The following is a 21,872-nucleotide window of genomic DNA, read 5'->3' as shown; positions in this document are numbered from 1 at the left end:
GGTAGTGCGTATGTATAATTTATACGGCACATACTGACAGACCAATTTTCACTCAACAAGAGCTTTTTTGTAGTCACGGGGTTTCTAAGCCAGGGGGTTTGGCTCAACGCAGCGAGGGCGTCCTGGCAGGGCCCCAGCTCAGCCCCCGCCTCACCTGTAACTTCCCTGACTCATGCCGATATCTCCACATTCAACCCAGTACCCCGGCCACAAGCAGCCCCCTGCGCCTGTGCACAATTACGGGAAGTGAATAAATCATGCCTGACCCAGAAGGCCTTCCACAAAATAAAATGTAGCATAAAATATTGGGCTGTATAATGAGACAACGGGAGACTTTTGCTCGCTTTCAGGAGTGGATATTTCGACACTGAGGCCCCCCATCGGTGATTCATGCTCCTGGTCCGTGAATGAACCCACTGTTGACGTCGAGAGCTGCAGGAAACAATTTGTAACAACCCAGGACTCCTCTTTGTCGGTCTCCTTCCGCGCCGTGCACGTGCCGGAAGGCCTAATGGTCTCGTTTAGTTAGAATGGCGCAGCAAATTTACCACAACGCGTTTGTGTGCATTATTACACGCGACGACGTAATGAAAATGGTAATTCTCCTGCTCGAGTTAAATGAGTAAAATGAAGACTATTTGTAGCACCAGGGTGACCCACACAGATAATGTATCATCACCTGTAAACAATTAAGAACCCCCTTCTGTTTATTTCCACCAGTTTGCGGTTTTACAACACCACAGTCGTGCAGGGAAGAGAATCTGGCACCATTGCCGCTCTTCTTTCACCCATGACCATTTACACCAAACATTATAGCTTTTTGGCCACGCCATTCCTCAGAGATAACAACTACCCTGGAAAAAAATTAACTTCTGTTTAGTACACGCAAGGGACACAAGTGAGCATTAACCAACAGGGTTACCTACTGGTTGTTCAAGCTTCTAACCATCCCAACCAGGCCTCGTTAAGGATCTGTTTTCGACTATTTAGAAAAGCTGGGGCACAACTCTTGTCAGGAAGTGTGTGTTGGCCTTGTCGAAAAGTGCCATATAGAGAGGACACTGAGAGCTTACCTTTTAATAAACGAAGGGCCTTCCCTAGCGTTTGCAGAGCGGGATACTCTGTCACAAATGTGATGGATACCCCGTCCGCCTTATTACAAGTGTCATGGGCTATAATGTACTTGTAATATGGCAGGTTGACATCAGTCAAGTTAGTAATGGTGTATCCCATCTGTCAAACTCAAAGTAAGGCTCTAAGTCCCTTCAGAATTTAATAATGAGGTTAGCTTCTTTCAGAGTGCTATCTTCTTTATTTAGGATGCCAAGCCTTAACACGTTCACCCCGCCGCAAATTCCGCCGCGGTGCGGGTGATTTATGACTGTGCGTGGTTCGACGGCCCTCGGCCGTCCTCCGTACACGCCCACTGTGACTGGCCGGTCGACGCACGCAAAGGGTTTTAAAGACAAGTTTTACAATCAAAAAAGGGGCATAGACCAACTTTTCAGTCAGCAGTAAATAGCCCTCTTGGGTGCACTTTTTCCTGTCTCTTCTTCACATCAAATATTTGCTTCTTTGATATATGACATACATTAATTATCTCGCATTATAATTTAAGACAGTGCCGTGACGTAAGTCATCACTGCAAAAGTTTACGCTCAGCCTTCCCACCAGGGCTAAAATTGATCCCCTTGAGTTGGAAAAAATTTGCGGCAATTACTTTGGGTGATAGTATTATCTGTTGCTGACAGTCCTCGAAAAATCCTTGGTAACCATGGTTTCTAGACTGGCTTCTTCCATAATTGTATTAATTGTCAGGGACGGGTTCTTAAAAAACAAAAAAAGAATGGCTTGGTGTGAATTAAATTCCATTGTAAGTCCCTGTGTGCATTTTCCTACATCGCTTTTAAAATGCCACAGTTTGGCAACGGGGCCCCTGCTCATGTTCCAAGGTTATGTATTTTTAAGCTTCCGTTGCATGATTTTTTCATGCCACAGTGTGGCGTTTAGTGATCAAGCACTTGTTTATTTTTATGGATGATGGATTGATTTTTGAGGGTTGAGCAGTGATGCAAAAGCAATGGCCTCTGTGCCACCCAGAATAGCAATTCATCAGTCAAGATGTGTTGTCAGATGTACTTAGTGCTTTAAACGGAAAAAGAAAAGTGCCGGTGCTCACCAAATTTATTGTGATGGGTCTTGAGAGTCTTGTAGTGGCGTGTCTGGGTGGCGTGGCTTTGAGGCAGGTATTTAACAATGGTGGCATTTTCTTATTCAATGCAAAAGCGCTCTTTCTTGTATTGGCTCAGGGAAGTTAGGGTATATACGTTGCTTAATCAACTATGAAATGGCTGTTTTTTTAATGCTTTGTTGATACTTGTAGTTAGTGCTTGGCAACTAGTAAAAATGTATTATTTTTATTAGGTATCATTGACGATTTCTAGTTGTTTTTAATCGCTTTCTGGAACTCAGGACTTCTCAGAAGGGCTGTCCTCACTTGCAACCCTGGCATAGCCAATAGGTCTTGCCTTTGGGACCTTTTAAGTGTTTAGCCATGCAACAGTTGTTGTTGCACCAAGAATATTGTGCTGCATAACTAAATACTCACAAGGTCCCAAAAGTGAGACCTATTGGCTATTCCACTGCTTGTTTAGATTGAGCCTATGACAGAGCATGTGCTCTTGCTTGTGAGACACTATTATAGGCTTGGAGCCTGCTGATTGCCTACCATTTGTTGGCTTTAGTGTCACTCTTCTTTGCAGCCTCCTAATTGGCCAGCGCAGGCCAAGTGTCACTTCCATTCCTTTCTGTAGAGCACAGACCAAGCACAGATTTATTCAACTTAATTAATGCCTGTCCTGTGATCGTGCTATGATTGAAGTACTATTTCTTCTTCCCCCATTCCACTTCCCCTACCCCTGTCCCTGTCTGGTACTTCCTTCCTCCTTCCCAACACCACCCTCTTTTTTTTCCTCATACCTCTCTCCTCTTGCTGCCTGTTATTGTTGCTCCATCTCCCTTCCTGTTGCTTCCCCCTCCTGATTTTCTTAACATATTGCAGAGCAGCTACTGTGCAAAATGGCTTAAAAAAACCTCTATGATGTGGCAAATGCTGGCTGCATCATAGCGTTTTGATTCCTTGACTTTAAGGCATGTTGCACAGCAGATCGCGCTGCTGTGCAACATATCTTAAATACTTTAACAAAGCCAATGGAACTTGCATAGGCGGGACCTATTGGCTTTGCCAATGTTTCTACCGCATGGGTTGTTTCTGCTTGTGTTATACTCTCTCAGGCTTCTCCCTACCTCTGGATTGACATGCTTATCCACCTCCACCCGTTTATTAGGTCCCTTAAGACACAAGCTTTATATAATTTCTCAAAATAAATCCATCCAAACCTGCCTGGGTTTGCTTCTTAGTTTTTTTATGTTGACCTTAAATGTGTCTACGCTACATCTATAGTGGTAGGCTGATAGACATGCCAGCAAAACGTAATCATTCTCCTCACCATGACACATAAAGCCACTGATGAAGAGAAGACTTAATCCCAAACAGCACGAACAGTAATTTGCTGCATCATAGACTTCGGGAAATGCTTCAGCACCCACAGCCGCCTTCTAATACCTATGACACCAAATTCTCTTCAGGGATAAGCATTCCAAAATTTTACGTCAGCCACCTGAAAAAACTCCTCAGGTAAGTAATCAGCAAATCCAACCTTCTGGCCTTCTGAGTCTTGAAGCCATCACTCACAATCACAAACCACAACGGATGCCCCAATAGGGCTTCAGTGCTACATTACAGCACAAGACACACCAGGTAGCTTTAAGATAGTTCATGCATGTCAATGTTTTTTCCAAGCAATGCTATGTAGGCAGTTTGTACCAAGCTGAAAATACTTCAGACATTCCATAGCTAAATAAAGCACTAACTTGGTACATTAACGACAGGACTATTGCCTTTGTCAATATTGTCTTTTGTGTCTAAGAAAACTCAACACGAGTAGAGCTCACCACTTTTAGGTCAGGGCAATTGCGCATAATTATTTTTGCAAGCAAGTCATAGGTGATGTACTTAGATAAGGCCGAATCCTGAAAGTCGAAGGCTGCTAGTGTAACAAATTATTGGGATCTGTCAGCCTCAAGTAAAGCAAGGCAAGCTCTAAACAGACAAGTAACTGCACAAGTTCAACATGTTTTTTTAGGTTCAATAAAACACAGGATAGCTATGTCAATGTTATTAGTGTAAATGTGATTGTGGAAAAAGCTATGTGCGGTTCTTCATCACCTACTTGAACCTTTTTATGGATGAGGCACATGAAGGTGGTCATCTAAATGTCTGAACACATAACAGTAAATGGACTGGGAGAGCAGCAGTTCAAGTATAGTTAATACGCATGTTTTTAAAGCACATCTGGAGATTCCAATGCAAAGCACTATGCATTTGGATCACACACGATTTTTCACAGCTTTTCGCACTAAATTATATTACAACACTCAATAAGGTAAGGCGTATTCTGAATAGTTGGCAGAACCTTCCGCTATTGATAATTGGAAGAGTAGCATTGATAAAATGGTGGTACTTCCGCTATTTATTTTCATTTTCTAAAACGTTCCTCTCAAGGTTCCACATAAATTCTTCCTAGAAATAGATCAATTAGTGTGGAAATGTATTTGGGCAGGGAAGAAACCACACACAAAATTGACATTACAACTGAGCCCTGAAGAAGCTGGATTAGGACTTCACCACATCCAAAAATACTTCCAAGCCGATCTACTAGATAGGTGTGGACATGCAACATCAATCCACGACCATGGGCCCAATTTTTATCTACAACAAATGCTTTTGGAAAAAATATAGATCTAAAACTCTTTATCAAAATTCCCAAGCTACTGAAAAGTTACAGCTATAAGACGCCCCGTATAATTCACAATAGACTTAAACAATTGAAGGAAGAATACCGATCTACACCTTTACATTTAGAAACTCAATTAATACACTGTCGGGAACTAGGATCTACAATCGATACACTAACTTTAAAAAGATGCAAAAGGCTTGGAATCTATCAAATAAAAGATCTTGTAATACAGGGTGAGATGAAATCATGGGATCAAATTGTACCAGACAAAACAGAAACTGTCTCTACCCTAGCAATTTCCTACCTCCAAATCTCGAGTCTAGTGCAAAAGTTATGACTTCCGGGGGGCTCACTTCCCACAACCATTACCCATGCACTATATATCAAACAAATGACCGGAATTGGGAACTGGTATCACATTCTCCAGCAACAAATCTACGATCAAATAGTCCAGATAGCTCTTTTAAAAGTTCAGGCAAGCACAGGCTGCCATATAGAAGCAGCACAATGGAATGATTACAACAAATGGTCTATTAAAGCCATATGCAGGGCGAATTTTAAATGTAGCTCACTATTCTCCAAATGGAAACTATACTACACTCTGGAGAAACTGCACAAAATATTCCCAGAAATATCACCAGGTTGCCCTAGAAGTAATCACCAAGGAGGAGACTGGCACCATATGTGCTTCTCTTCCCCTAAACTAACTGACTATTGGACTAGGGTCTTTCAGTCGGTAAATAGGCAACTCAACCAGAACATAGACCCCAATCCTACAGTTATCTTATTTGGGATCCCGAACCAAACTTTAACTGTCCGACAAAAACAATTTGTTTTTAATGCTTCCCTAATAGCTTGATCGCTAATTTTGCAAAATTAGAAATCACCAGATTCACTGAAATTTGAACAATGGGTAGCTAAAATGAGAACTTTATACAAATATGGGGGGCAGAACAGAATCAAATAACACTACAATAAAAGCATAAGGTGAAGAATTAGTTGACAATAACTATAACTTTCCAAATGTATATGTCGATAGGCTGAAGAATATATTTGTATACCACTTTTCTTTTTTTCTCATATTCGAATCATGAATTGTTGTGAAGGATCTGTGATTGACTGGATAAATCAAAAACATAAAATAAATACAAAGCACTTGGAAATGAGACAACATCAGTAAACCTTTCAGCTGTAGGAAGTACAATAGAAATGAGAGGTTCAGTTTTGAAGACATTACCTCCAGGCATCCCCCATCACAACGTCAGGGTTGTCCTCGATCTAGCATCAGCCCTGTGACCCTATCTGAAAAAGACTCAGTGAAACTCACTCACACATGCACTCACACATGCGTGATGCCCTCAGGGTAAAAATATACGCTTCGCCAACTGCGAGCTCTGCTAGGTAATTGAAAAACCCTTCTTACCCCAAAAGGCTCGCCACCAAAGCCATCTTTCAGTTCACAACCTTAGCTCCAAGTATGAGTCAAAAAGCACACCTGCTGCATCCCCGGTGCTATATGCCACACTACTCCATGACTCAAGGCATTCAAATTAAATGTGTCCTGTTGGAAGTGCAGCTGTGTCACATTGTTTTATTTTAAAGGTTTTACTTAAAGAAACAGAAGAGCAAACTTACATCTTGTGGTACCTCTCACCACCAGACACCTCACCTTCCTCATCTGCAATATTCAAATATCTCCAGCGATTTTGAGTCAAATAAAGGTGCCTTCTTTTGATCGGAGTGGCGATTACCTCGGCAGCAACTCTTGGAGCAATTGGCGGCCACCATCTTTAGGCAGGCAAGCCAGCATTTTTTGCCAAACACGGCTTTCTGATCATCCGCCTCTACACCGCTCTCAAGAAACTGAGATGAAGACAGCAACTGGTTGACTGACATTGGGCAAAGTGAGGCAGCAGAGCACCACGGAACACTGGATCCACCGCTTCTGACTGGAGAACATGCCTCCAGGACTGAAGCGCTTAGAGGGACTGGAGGAACATCTTGCAATCCACAACCCTGAGCCTCTGCCAGTGTCCTATTCCCCAAATGTTTGTCGTTGACAAAAATATAAATGCACAAAAACAAACATTATGCTAATTAAGATCAGTGTCCAATTAAGATCAATGTATGTTGGTGAATGGAAGTAATTGATACATTTACAATGGAAACAAATCTTTTAACTAAAAATCAACACAAATGGAAAATTTAATGGAGAAAATGTAACCATCTGGAAAATGTTCTGGGCAGGTCCCAAAAATTGATGTCCCATCCATCCACCCATCCATCCATTCATCCATCCATTCATCCATCCATCCATCCATCCCTCCCTCCATCTCTCCCTCTCCCCCCCTCCCTCCCTAAATAGCTATCTAGGTTACAATCCATCTATAGTGTGAGTTTTATTTTTCACGCTCTCTCGCTACCTCCTATACTTTATTTTCTCTCTATTTGATTATCTCTTTCTTCCTCAGTGTTTCCCTCCCTGTCTTTCCAATTCTCTCACTCACTCTCTTTCTCACTTCCCTTCTCTCCCCTCCTTTTTTTTTATCCCTCTCTTTCTCTCTTTAGACCTGGCTTTAGACAGCTTTACTAAAAATTAAAGTGATGTTATAGTCAGGCCTTGTAATAATATTTAAAAATATTGTTTTAAAAAAAAGGAAATTCGTCAGTAATAGTGTACTGAGCTAGCTATAACGTGCACCCCGCCATGCACTGCTCGTGACTCATATCTTACATCGCTCATAACAAGCTTAATGTCATCACTGATGACATCATTGATGACATCTCCACCATTCTTTCCACCTATTGAAAGACCCGTGATACCATCATGCTTTTCTCTGCTAGCCATGATCACGTTTTTTTTCTTACAATATAAATGGCCTACATTCAGAAACTTTACTTCATTAGAGATGTGTGACAAGTGAAAACATTGGCGTGCCCCATTGGGTCTTTCAGCCCTCGAGTCCCCTAAACCCGCAGATGGCCTAAATTATCGAAATAGCTTGCAATTCAAAACACCGGAAGCAGTTTCAACGTGTTGTCACAGCAGAGTTAGTGGACCAGTCGTAACCCGGCTCTCACCCCAGTGCACTCACTAAAAGGCTTTCATTGACTGGCCCATAACTCTTGCCTTGCTGAATGGATAATAATGTGAAACTATTTCAGTCGATTGTTTGCATTTAAAAAGTAAAACATAACATGCCAATTTCGAGAACAGAAGCACTGAAGGGGTGAATTCTTTTCACTCAACCTCGTGTATAATTGATCCTATAAAAATAAAAGCGATAGGGGAGGGGTGTTTGGGGGAAGCAGGACATCTGATCCTGTGCTTCAAGTTCCTGTGGTTCCTGACCCTGTATTTAATGAGTGGGGCTCATGGTATTTTTATTTTTTAACATTTGTCTGTATTTAGCCATATTTATTTTATGGGCCATTTTATTGGTATTTATCCATATTTACTTCTGTTTTGAGAATAAACTGAGTCATAAAATGGTATATTTCCACATTTATTTAACTGTTAGGCATGCAATCAAACTTTGAAGCCTGTCATATTTTAGCACATTAAGGAGCCAGATATAACAAAACACCACACCCACAGGTAAATATTAGCATCATATGCTAATATTTTTTAATATATGCCTGTATTTAAGGGATTCTCATCCTGTTTTTAAATTCCCATGGTGTCTATCTACTTAGCAGCTGGTTTGGAATTCATGAAGGGCAACAGGGAGAGTCACTCACAAGAAGCACCATTTTCTGTATTTTTCTGCTTTTAAAAATAAATACAGACAAGAAAGAGATTTTCTGTCTGTATTTATCTGTACAAATCAGTAAGAAAAATAGTAAAATAAAAGCCTTATTTATGAGTATGACTCTGTGGCATTGTAAAGGTGCCATCAGCCCAGATGAAAGAAAGGAAATGGTCCATGCTACTTGCTGGATAGCAAAATGCACCCAGAATGTGGGTGCAGTGGGCCCGAGTGTATCCTGGATTCTGGTGCCCACTGCACATGCTGCACAATTGATAGCCACGCCCCTGTCTCCAAGGCAGGCACTTTAGGTGGCATGCAGCTGTTGTTTGTCAATGTGTACACCCAAACATAGGGTGCCAGACAGCTATTATAATAAAAATGCTGTGTCTTACACGTGTGCTCGCCAGTGCTGCAATTGTAAAACATTTACTTCAGGAACCCAAAAATTGGAGATCGAAGTGTGGTAGAGGAATGGGATGAAGTTATGAGGGGTGGAGCTTGAAAAGCAGAGCCTGACAGAGAACTTAAACATTTATTGAAAAAAATCAACTTCAAAGAAATTGGCACGAAGGACGTATGTGAAAGTAAACCTGTTCTATGTTACTTAATTGGTCACAAAGAGGCTCATTTAAAATATCCTAAGGGGTTAAGACACCTGCAGGAGAGATCACTGTGCACCCAGTAACTTTCAGCAAAATATAACAGGGGCAAGCTAACATTAGCAGTTAACACAGTTTTGGGAGAGTTCTGTGTTTTGTCCTGTCACAGTTTTAACTCATAAAGTTGCATAGGGGATTAATGTGCCTGCTGCAAAGCGCATTGTGTAGCATGCAGATCACGGATTTGTATTTTTTGTAACTAGGTAAGTGGGCTACTGCTTTTGACACTGAGATCATTTTTTTACTTCCAGTTCATAAATTGCAAGCCTTCTAGGGGCCCGATGTAGGTAGCCCTTTACCGATCGGAATCGGCCGAAAATACCGATTTTCGGCCGTTTCCGATCGGTAAAGGGCCATGGAGATGTAGGGGCACATTTTCGGTAATTTTACCGATTCGTTATCATTACCGAATAGGTAAATTTACCGAGTCGGTAATATTTACCGAATCGGTAATGATAACGATTCGGTAAAATTACCGAAAATGTGATGTAGGTAGCCTATGTTCCGGCAGCACTTGGCTTACAGAATCGGTATTTTACCATGGAATACAAATCCATGGTAAAAAACCGATTCCTGTGTACATGCACATCTGTGCATGTACACATGTGCCATGTGACAGACAGACGTGCCCTTAGGGCATGTCTGTGTGCCACATTGCACACATGGCCGTTTTGGGGGTGCTAGAGGGTGTCAAAGTGACACCCCCTGCACCCTTGTGAATTCCTTAAATACCGATTGGGTAAAGACCGAATCGGTAATGCCTAATCATTCCTATGGGCTTCAAAGCCCATAGGAAAGAATGGGCATTACCGATTCGGTATTTACCCAATCGGTAATTAATGAATTGTTAAGGATTCGGTAACGAATCCAGATGTTGGGACCTACATCCCATTTACCGATTTTAAAATACCGAATCGGTAAGATTCGGTATTTCAAAATCGGTAAATGGGATTTACCTACATCGGGCCCCTAATCTTTTAGCCGCCAGAAAACCAAGTACATCCTGCATCTGCAATGAAGCTCGACATCCAGTGGCGTAACATAGGCCCCTGCAGCCCCCACGGGCAGGGGGGGGGGGCCTGAGCTGCAGGAGGCCCCCTCAGAACAGAACTCTGCCCTAAGAGCTCCTGATTGAATTCGGACGGGGCCCCCTCCATGTACCCTCACGGTTTGTAACGCCACTGCTGAGACCTTCCTCGATCCCTGCCTGCATAGTGCAGCCAGTGACACTCACAGCCCCCTATAAAAGAACTCTCTGTGTATATACTCAATGCGTTTCACTACATGGGTGGTTCGCATATGTTCACCTCTTGACCTGTGGCGGCTCCTCCACTAAGGCGGAGGAACGCCGCCCAACTGCCAGGAGTATCAAAGAAAGGAAAAATAAAATGATAATAACCGAATGCTATTATCATTTTATTTTGTCCTCCTGCTGCGGCAGTGGGTGAGGGGGCGGGGCGAAGCTGCAGTGGAGGAGTGGTAGAACACTCTTTTGCGCAATAACTGTTTGGTCGGCCCTGTCAGGCCGCCCAAACCAGTCATGCGCACTTCCCTGTTCGCACCCCACCCCTCCAGCGTGTGTCACGCCTCTTGCGCCGCTGCCCACCCCTCCAACCCCTGGCTGGGGGCCATGTCACAGCGCTCAGACCAATCACAATGCTCCATTGGAGCGTTGTGATTGGCTTAGGTGTGGGGGCCTGACTGCCTGCTTCCTGTTCCGACCTGGAGTCGGACACGGGCGAGCAGGAGAGAAGACCCGGGACACGACGGCGGCAAGGTAACTTTTTAACATTTTTTTAAAGCAGCACCCCACGCTCGTCCCCCCTGACCCGCGAGCCGTGCCGGCTGGCCCTACTCTTGACCCGGAGACACTTTGCCCATGTGCAGGTTGAAGCAATTTGGAGCAAGCACACAAGGGTATCTGTTATGTCCACAGAACCAGTATAGAAATACCTCCAATGACCCCTTGGAAGCATGCTGCTAATTTAAACGTGCTGGTGTGTTAATGTTTTGCATGAAAGATTAAGGACTCTGTAAGCGGACGTACTTCTGGAAGCATACAGGTTCTGTTCTTAGAATCCTAGACAATTCTGAAACAAACCAACCTAAACAAGTTTTCTCTAGACCTGCACCAACACTCTAGAAGTCCATGCTCTCGCCCCATAAGGGATGACCCTACCTTTATATTTAAGGACAATCTCAAATCTTTCCCAACTAAGGCAGGTACAAGTGCCTTGTACAACGTCCACTGATCGACTAATTTTCCATGTCAAATCTATTCATATTTCTGTAATAGTTGTACTTTCCCCCTCCTGCTGTGTGCTAATTCTTTTTTCTAGTATGATGGACAGTTTTCTGTCAATGTGTTCTTTCTATCAATCTCTGTCTAGCGCTTCGACTCCCATGAGGCCTGCTCCGAGCTAAACGAATCTATGTAAACAAATAAATAAAAGCCCTGCATTCAACAGGGGGCATTAGGAGTTGTGAGCGTATGGCACTGTATGCCCTTACCGTGCCAGACCTGGTTGTGTCTGTCTCTTTTTCTAAATTCACATGGTGCTTTAAAATTCTGGCGAACGTCCATTTCCAATAGCCTGTCGATCAAAAAACAAAGAACTTTTTTCTTCTTTCTGCGTAATGCTATGATTACGTACGGTAATCCCCATTACTCTTAGTCCTACTCGTCCTCGACCCAGTCATCACTCATGAGGTATTCCACACAGACAGGAAACAAAACAGGAAACGCTTTTAGGCTCCACCCCCCCCTCCTGCCAGGTGCTATATCAGACCTAACCACCAGAAGCACATCCTGACACACCAAGCAACAAAGGCCTGGACAGGGAGGGAGGGTGGGAAGTATGACTGGGTCGAGGACGAGTAGGACTAAGAGTAATGCGGATTACCGTACGTAATCATAGCATTACCTCTACGTCCCTCGTCCTCGACCCAGTCATCACTCATGAGGCATACCAAAGCAACGCCCAAACAGGCCTTTGGCAACCCAAACACAGCAAACAACACAGACCAGACACAAAGGAGTGCAGCAAGCAAAAAAGCCCAAGAAAAAAAACAGAACCCAGAGCGGAGGGGGAACCCCCACAGCTTGCAACACCCCACGACCAAAAAAGGTCCGGTCAGACAGGGCACAATCCAACCCGTAGAGCCACACAAACGCGGACACGGAGGCCCAGGACCCAGTACGACAAATCACAACAAGAGACACACAGAAGGAAGAACCAGCTCCCGAGAGGAACGGAAACGGGAGCGAACTCTGGGGACAAAACCAGGACCCAAAGAGAGCACCACAGTGCCATCCAGACAACACAAAAATGGCGGGGAACAACGCAAAGCTGCAAGCTCCCCCAACCGCCATCGAGAAGTGAAGGCCACCAGAAAAGCCACATTGGAGGACAGAAACCGAAGGGCCACAGTCTCCAAAGGCTCAATAGGCCAACCGAAGAAAGAAAAGAAACCGCGTCAAGGAAGGCCAGGAGAGCAGCCCACCGGCCCCTCAAGGCAGAAACAGCAAAGCGCACCTGAAAGCCATCCAGAAAAAACCGAAGGACAGCAGACACAGGGCAAGAGGTAGGAGACAAACCAGAAGAGGAACACCACCCTGAGAAGGAAGCCCAGTGCTCCGAGCAGGAAGACAAAGGAGACGGCCCATGAGAGGCCTGCATCACAGAAAGGACGCGGTGGGCAGACCACGGACCCCGAGAGACAACCGGTCAACCACCTGACCGCCAAGGAGTGGGGAACCAGAAGAGGGGACGGGGACCCCAGAGGAGAGGAGTAGCGGGGCAGCAGCCAAGGAGGGCCCACCGCGAGGCCCAGCAGCAGAGGAAACCAGGATCTTCTCGGCCAGAGCGGAAGAACAGCCACCACCTGAGCCCTCTCCCGCTGAACCCACAGCAAGAAGGCAGGAATCAGAGGAAAGGGAGGAAAGGCACAAAAAAGCCAAGGAGGCCACCGGAGAGACAAGGCACCCACACCCCAGGCGCCCACCTCCGGAGACCTGGAGCAGAACAGGCAAACCAGGGCATCGGACCTGGAGGAGAACAAGCCCAGAACCGGAGTCCCGAAGCACAGGCAAAGCAAGCGAAAAGACCGGGGGCCCAGGCACAGGGACAGAGACGAAGGAAACCTCCGGCCCAACGAATCCGCCACCACATAGACCACACCACGAATGAGCCGAGCAGAAAGGGCCAGAAGAACCTACACCGCCCAGTACGCAAAGGAGCAGGCCACCAGAAACAGGGAAGAACTGCGGGTCCCCCCCTCGGGAACGAGGTAGGCCACAGACACAGTGTCGTCCGATCTCACCAGGACACGGCAACCCCACAGACGAAGACAGAAAAAGCGGAGCGCTCTCTCCACCGCAGACAACTCCCACCAGAAGGAGGACCTGCGAGACTCCACCGGGAGCCAATGAGCCTGCACAGCCCAATGGACCAGAGACGCCCCCCCCAGCCGGGAGCGCCGGCATCCGTGGTCACAAACAGAGGAGGAGGCAGACGGAACAACATCCCCACAGAAAGGTAGAAAGGAACCAGCCACCACTGAAGAGCAGACACAATGTCCAGAGACACGGGCACAGGAACAGCAGAAACCAGGACAGGAAAGGGGACCCACCGCTGCACATGCCACAGCAGAGGGCGCAGAAGAACCCTGGCCCAGGGTACGGTGAAGACAGAAGCAGCCATGTGGCCCTGAACCTCCAGCCACTGAAGGAGGGGAGCCGAGGACTGTGACAACAATCACCTCAGCAAAGACTGAAGGCGACAAATCCGGGCCTCCGGCAGGAACACCCAGCCCAACACAGAATCGAACACAGCTCCGATGAAGGTCCTCCGAGTGGCAGTCTCCAGGTGGCACTGCGGCAAGTCGAGCAAGAACCCGTGGTCCCTGAGCGTAGACATGGTCAAGAGAAGGTGGCGAGACATGACCTCCAGGGACGGAGCCCGAACCATCCAGTCGTCGAGAAACGGGAACACCGACACCCCCAGGAGATGGAGATGGGCCACCAAGGGAGCCACCACCTTGTTGAACACCCGGGGGGCGGACCGAAGACCAAAGGGAAGGACGCAGAACTGCCAGTGCCGGCCCTCCAGGCAGAAGCGCAGGAAACGCTGATCCCTCATAACCACTGGGACGTGCAGGTACGCATCCAGGAGGTCCAGAGCGGAGAACACCCAACCGGACTGGATCAGCGGGAAAACCCGCTGGAGAGTCTCCACCCAGAACGGGATCTTCCTCACGAACAAGCGCAGACCCCGAAGGTTGAGTACCACCCGGAAGCCCCCCGTGATCGTCGGCACCACAAAGATGATGCAGTAGACACCCAACCTCCTCACCGCCAGAGGAACAGGAACAACCGCAAGCTTGCTGACCAAAGAACGAACCCCGTCCGATAAGGCCAGACGGCGGGAGGCATCCCGAGGAGAAGGGGTCACCACCACCCCGGAGGGGGGAGGTGGGGACAGGAACTCGATCCGATAGCCCCTTGACAAGACATCCAGCACCCATCTGCCCGAGGTCGTCAGGCGCCAAGCAGGAAGGAACTGGCGAAGCCTCCCACCAACCAGAGGCGGACCACCAGCGAGAACGTCCGCAAGGCAGGCATAGACCGGAACGCAGCGGGCCAGACCCGGCACCCCTCCCGGACGTCTCCCGAAACTCCCGGGGAAAAGACCGGCCAGTGTCAAGCCGACTCAGAAACGAGGACCGCTGAAAAGCCGGAAGGCCGGCGGAAAGACCCGGCACCAGAGAAGGAGGAACCCCTACGGGGTGGAAGAACACGAAAGGACAAAGAATGACAGCGCACCTTGAAGACCCTGCGCAGTGTCTCCTCCAGCGAGACACCACACAGACGGGCACAAGTGAAAGGCAGCCTCAAAGCCAAAGAACGCTGGGCCGCGTCCATCTCCCAATCCCGCAGCAGCAGGCGAGGACGGGCAGCAACAGAGGAACCACAGGACAACGCAGAAGCCCGCACGGAAACAAAGCAACGTCCAACAGGAATCCTTCCAGGTCCTCCAAGGAAACCAGCAAATCCGGACAACAGCCACCCACCTGCACAGCAGAAAACAGGGACTCGAAACCGGTCAGCAAATACTGGGTAACAGAGGCTCCAAAAATCCCAGAATGAAGAGCCAGGTGAGAGGCGGCGGAAGACACCACCAGAGCCTAAGCCAACCAGTAGCAACACCGTCCAACTGAAGGACACTACCGACACGGAAAAACGACCCATAAGACTGGCCACAACAGAATCCAAAGGAACGGAACCAGGGAAAGAGTCCGTCAAATCCCAGAACGGAGAAAACACGGACACAAACCAGGGCATGGAGAAAAGATCCGGGTCCTTCCACTCCTGCAACAGAACCATGGACACAAAAGGAGGCACTGGCAGAGAAGAGGCAACAGGCCCCCAGAAGTGCGGCAAGAGAACAGCCAGAGAAGCGCTGGACGCAGAATCATCAGGAAACCCCATGTCAACCCATACATGGGAAAAAAATGTCAGACAAGAGCTCCCTGGAGATGGACAAGCCCCGCAGCGCAACCGCAGCAAGCGAAGATCCATCGCACAGGAGGGGGGGATTGCTACCCAAAGCAAAGGCACTCATTTTATCGAACTCAGATGGATGAAAGGCTGAGCGGACCCACCGGGAATTGAACTCGTGACCACGAGGTCCAACACAGGCCACTCCAGAGGATGCATAAGGCCAATAAGCCACCAGACCCAGCTGGCAGGGGAATAGGTAGGCACAGGAGAGGAAAAACCACACATGATGGAGATTGCACAGGACCAACGCCCCCAAGCTGAATCCACAAAGAAAAACAGCGGCCAAACAGCCGGCGTGCAACAACCCCAATAAGAACATCAGAGGGCAGGAGAGGGGAAGCAGCACAGACTATTAAACTCACACACCCCCAATAAAAAGCAAGTGCAAGCGTCAATGCGATGGCGCAGGCCAGGCGAGGCTCGAACCCGGTATCCCAGCACCAAAGGCGGCAGCGCTAACAGCACGGCCACATCCTCACTGACGGAAGAGCACAGGCTGCGCATGGAAGAGGCCCCGGGTGCAATCCCCCGCAGCTCCAGGAGTCTCCGCACAGGCACAATGCGAAGGCTCAGTCTCCAAAATCCATGGAAAGGCAAATTGGTAGAGCCACGCAACCGTGTACGAACATGGAACAGGCATGCCACTGCCCAGCGAGGAAATGGCCCCAAGAACCGGAGCGCCCGGAGCCCACCCGGGCGCCCGCCGACACCAGCACCCGGCATTGAACACGGCCGACGGGTGGAACAGAGGACAATGCGCATGCGCGCAAACCCCGGAAGACGCCGCCAAGACAGCCGGCAAAGCACCGCCGCCGACCGCCCCAGTGCAGCAGGGTGAATCTACGGTCCTCGTTCTCGTAACCTGTCCCCGGAGGCACACTCAGGAGCCAACACCAGGGCCTCCACAAGACAAAGAGGCACTGGCGAGATCGGGGAATCCAAAGGGGAGGAGCGCGCTCCACAACAGCCCAGCGCTCACAGCCCCAAACCCCTACCTGCACATCAGGACCCAGCAGGAAAGAACATCGAGGAGCAGGACAGTCGGAAGATCCACAGCACACCAGCAGCAGGAACAGAGACCAGGGCAGGAAACGAAAAAGGATGACCCACGAAGCCAAGCAGCACAGGTCACCTGAGCCCAGGAGGAGAAAGGGAAGCCCAGCAGCCCCACCCAAGGAATCCCACGACGGTCCATGGGAGCCCCCCAGAGCCCAGCAGAGGAGGATCCACAGGACAAACAAAGCAGGTAAGCGCCCGGCACTCACCCCAGCGTCTCCCATCAAGTAACCCACCGACAGGAAACAAAACAGGATGTGCTTCTGGTGGTTAGGTCTGATATAGCACCTGGCAGGAGGAGGGGGTGGAGCCTAAAAGCGTTTCCTGTTTTGTTTCCTGTCTGTGTGGAATACCTCATGAGTGATGACTGGGTCGAGGACGAGGGACGTAGAGGTAATAGCTATTGATCCCAAGACTAGATCAACAGTTAACAAAGTGTAACAGTCAACTAAACATTGTTCAAGTTAAAAAATACTGGATCAGGAAATCTCTTCTTACCAGAATTTACATTTAGTAATTTCATTTACATTCTGTGTCTGGCCTACCATGTTGCGGTTTATGTGCAAATGTTTTCATTATGTATGTCACTCATTTTCCAAGAAAAGTTATTCCCCTCCAATGTTTTATGTTCTCTTTATTGTTTGGCTCTGAATGTGCTCTTCCTTTTTAGGGCTCGCTGGTGTTGGAGCGCGAAGCGCTCCCACCAGCAAAATGTATTGTCACCGTGACGGCTTGCAAGGGAGTACAGACCGGGCCACGCGCAGATTGTGGTCTGTGAACGTGCAGATTGTCAGCGTGCGCGTGCTCCCTTCCTGGCTCCGAATGCGTGCTGCTGCTGCTGGCGCAGGGGCTGCAATTCCACAGCCGGCCACTGGGGACAGGTCCGAGACCGTCAGGGGGAAGCTGCGTCTGAGGTAGGAGCGAGGCATCGCACTGAGCAGTGAAAAACCCCGGAGCAGCAAGGCCCCACCTCCCCCCAAACCTCCGGAGTCCGGTTAGTTTCATTCTTGTTTGTTTTTGCTGTGCAGTTCTTCCGTTTTTATTTGGAAGAGTAGTGTCAGCTTTATTTAAGCAGATCGTGCACTGCTATTATTGAATGCAAGCTTTCCCAGTCTGCCTTTTTCACTTTCGATGGTGTTTGGCTCCTGTGTCTCTTTTTTTTGTATACGAGGGTGCGCCGCAGACCTCTTCTCCTTGGTGTTTCTGCCTGTGACATTTCACAGTCTGCATATGCTGTATTGTTTATTTAAGCGTTGCATAATCTTCCATTCTTCAATAGGCTGGTCATCACTACCCGAGCTCCTGTTTGAGGTCTTGAATTACTCTGGATACTATTTATCGTATCATGATTGGGGAGGGTGGATGTTAGAGTAGATCATCTTATCAATGAAGCTTTATATACTTCATGAATATCACTTGGGTGTTAACACATTCCCCTGCTGTATCAAGTGGCGTACGTATGGGTGATAGCAGATCATCTCTTTTAAGGACCCAGACCAGTAGTATCCTCTCTTTGGTTGATATTGTGTACAGACGAAATTATACACTGTGCATCCCATAATATGCTCTTTTCTGTAGTCCGTCCTATTTTCTGTGGGTTGTCAGGGACTCCCTTCCCAGATGCACTGGTGCACGATCGTGCTTTCCAATATAAGCCTAACAAAAAACACTTTACTCAGACATGCTCCCTCAGACTATTTTTAGCACCTCCCATTCAGTTACACATGATGCTGTAAATCCCCAATTGTGTTCCAGCTACTTTTCTACCTCTGTTTTATTATCATATTAAAACCCAGCATCTGGCAACTGTGCTCTCAGCCCTCAGGTAGAAACATTATGTCTGCCTACCTACCCCCGGCGAAGTTTGCTTTTAGTGGTGAATGTTCCAACAATATCTTCGTGTAAGTAGACCAGCAAGACTTTACCTGCAAACAGTAAACAAATCTGAGCTAACAAGAGTCACAATTACCGCAATCCCTTCTAGGATCAACGGTAGCCATGTCAGTGGGTAAGGTAATATCTTGTGGTAGGCTAGGTGGTTACCATATTAGAGGCAACACGGAAAAAATTCTGTAACATTCTGCTGAATCATAAACCTCATGGAGAATCCCAGCCCAGCATACTGATGATGAGAGGCCAGCATTGGTACTAAGTAAGGACGCAGAAGACGGTCCTTCCTTCTAAGGCAACAAGGGACCGTGAATCAAGGCAGAATGGAAGACGCCATAGGACTTGGATTGCACGAAGGATGGGCAAGATAATATCTTTTATGGGGTTGGATCAAGAGAATGTTTTGGCCAAAGATTGGGACAAGATCAGTTTATGGGCAGGGCCAACCATGTCGACAACCAAAGAACTCCACCAAAGAGACAGAGTAAAGGAAGAGCTTCAAGGGTCCTCGTCATTTCCAATGGGCACATTAGCTGGAATCTGGAAGCATTTGCCTGAAACCTTTGCTTCTTTCTTGTAGGCAGCAGTCTAGGTGGAACATGGAGGGCTATACCACTGGACATTGGGAGCATTCGACTAAAATCTTCTCCACTGCTTTGCAGGAGTCCGAATCCAGACAAGCCTCTGGGTCACAGGACCTCCCAGAAAACAGAAATTGACAATTTTTGATTGCTTAGAGACTTATGCCAAGGTTGCCAGTCAGAAGTGAAGACCAGTGGCTTTGGATTTACTGGATTTTGGGTTGTGAAGTCAACCACAATGGAGAAAGCATCCTTTAATGGACAAAAGGGACACTATTGTGCAAATCTTTTATGAAGAAAGTAATACATTTTCTACTGTACAGGTCAAAGGTTCGTGTCCTCTACAGTAAAAGTTCACATTTTTTTAAATGTCAAACGGATCAGAAAAACAAACAAAACAAGCATTTGCAATGCATTAGGTCTCGCATTGCAAGAGTTTGAGCTATTCGCATTGTAAATGACAATGCTTTCTATTTATGCGTTTTGAAAATGTGCAAGCGGTGTTCATAGTCCTTGCTTACGAGAAGCAAGGCTGGCAGTAACTGTGCCTCTTACTGCCAGGCTTGCTTTTATAGGTACAAAGTGCTCACACCGTTTGCAAGTTTACAAAACACATAAATAAAAGGAGTTGTCATTTACAATGCCAATAGCTCAAACTCTCACAAATGCGAGACCTATTGCATTGCAAATGCTTGTTGTAATGAGTTGTTGTGGGTGATTTGTTAACTGCTTCACTGGAAATGACTGTTTAACAATAGCCTGCAAGGTTTCTGTGCAGGGTTTGCACAATCCCACTGTGGCCACCTACTATTGCCGCCTTCTAGCTCGAGTAAATTAGCGAATCGCAGTCTATCACAATATTCATGTCAGTTTTATCTAATTTGATGCGGTAGTGGGACTATGCTTGGCGAAAGGCCGAAGCCCCTTGTGTTCCTTCTCACACACACTGAACATAGCTTACAGGGTTGAAATACCTGCTGCAGAGATCATTGTGTACCCAGTGATTTTAACGGGAATATATCAGTGGGAACATAACACTAGTGGTTAACTCAGTTCTAGGAGTGCTGTGTTTTGTCCAATCACAGTTTTGACTCAGAAAGGAGCATTGGGCGGGGTTGACCATTAAGCAACATAAGCACGTGCTTAAGGCATCAAGGGAAGCGGCCACCACAAATTTTCCATTGCTGGATTTACCATGGACCATATTTTGCAAAACTGCAAATGGTGCAGATGAACCTGTAAAAAAAAGTGGAAGTAAGCAAAAGTAAAAATGATTTTCCATCTTACTGTCGGCTCTGTTTCATTCGAAAAATAAAATGTTATTTTTTCAGTTCATTATTGTTTATATTTTGAATTAGATATATATGGGGGGCACCAAAATCTTTTAAGTGCTAAGGGCCCTGAGGGTTATGAGGGTTAATGTGCCTGCTGCAAAGCACATCGTGTAACATGCAGATCACAGATTTGTATTTTATGTAGATGGGTAAGTCGGCTACTGCTTCTGACACTGAGATCATTTTGTTACTTGTAGTTCATAAGTTGCAAGCCTTCTAGTACAGCACAGTGATCCACTTCCTGGCACGAAGCCAAGTGCATCCTGCATTTGAAATGAAGCCGGAGACCCTTCCTCCACTCCCCGCCCCATGCCTAATGCAGCCCGTGCCAGGAAGGGTCCCTGCAGAGCCCCTCATAGGGAATTCTGGTGGCCACTCTGCAGCTGCTCGCCATCTCTCTCACCAGGCCGTGTGTCTCTGTGTGCAAACAATCCCAGAGGTTATGTTTGTTTCGACAGCTTTGCGCCATGTGTGCCGTGCCTGCGGCAGCATCTACTGAGCCTGTAAACTGCTCCTCTTGGACATCCTCTCCTCGCCCTCAGATCCTCTGGCCTAACAATAATCAGACTTCTTTCCACTGTCATCACCCAGCATTCACCTCTCTTCTACCCCAAGTCACAGACTTCACAGTGTGATCCAATGTTCTAACGTGAGTACTTATCAGTGCTTTAAATGCTGCAGCGTAGGAAGGGGGGTGCGGACCGCCCCGGGTGCCATCACTGAGGGGGGTGACAAAATGGCAAAAATAACACTTGCAACTGTAAGTATCTTATTTTTCCTTCTTTTAATAATTTCAATGTGGGGAGGGCGGGTGACAAAATTTCTTTGAGGTAGGCATGTAAATTATCAGCATTTTCTTCTTCAATGTAAAGTGTTCTTTGGCCAAGTTTAGCTCACAGGTGCAGGGCATAATTGATATTTTTTGTAGTTTTTTATAGCATATACATGAGAAGCAGCAGTTTTACGTGAAAGCATACTGTTTTTTGCTTTTATGGCACAGGGAGATTTAAGTGATTTGCCCTGAATCACTGGACGTTGAGCCGACGCTGGGATTTCACCGCTGGGATTTCACCTCCCTGTGCCATAAAAACAAAAAAGTATGCATTCATGTAGAACTTGTACTTCTCATGTAAAGTGCTTTAATGCCATCCTGCCAGGTTTTTGTTATATATAACTGCA

Source organism: Lissotriton helveticus, chromosome 2_1 (assembly GCF_964261635.1).
Source record: "Lissotriton helveticus chromosome 2_1, aLisHel1.1, whole genome shotgun sequence".
NCBI classification, from domain to species: Eukaryota; Metazoa; Chordata; class Amphibia; order Caudata; family Salamandridae; genus Lissotriton; species Lissotriton helveticus.
This window is presented reverse-complemented; position numbering follows the sequence as displayed.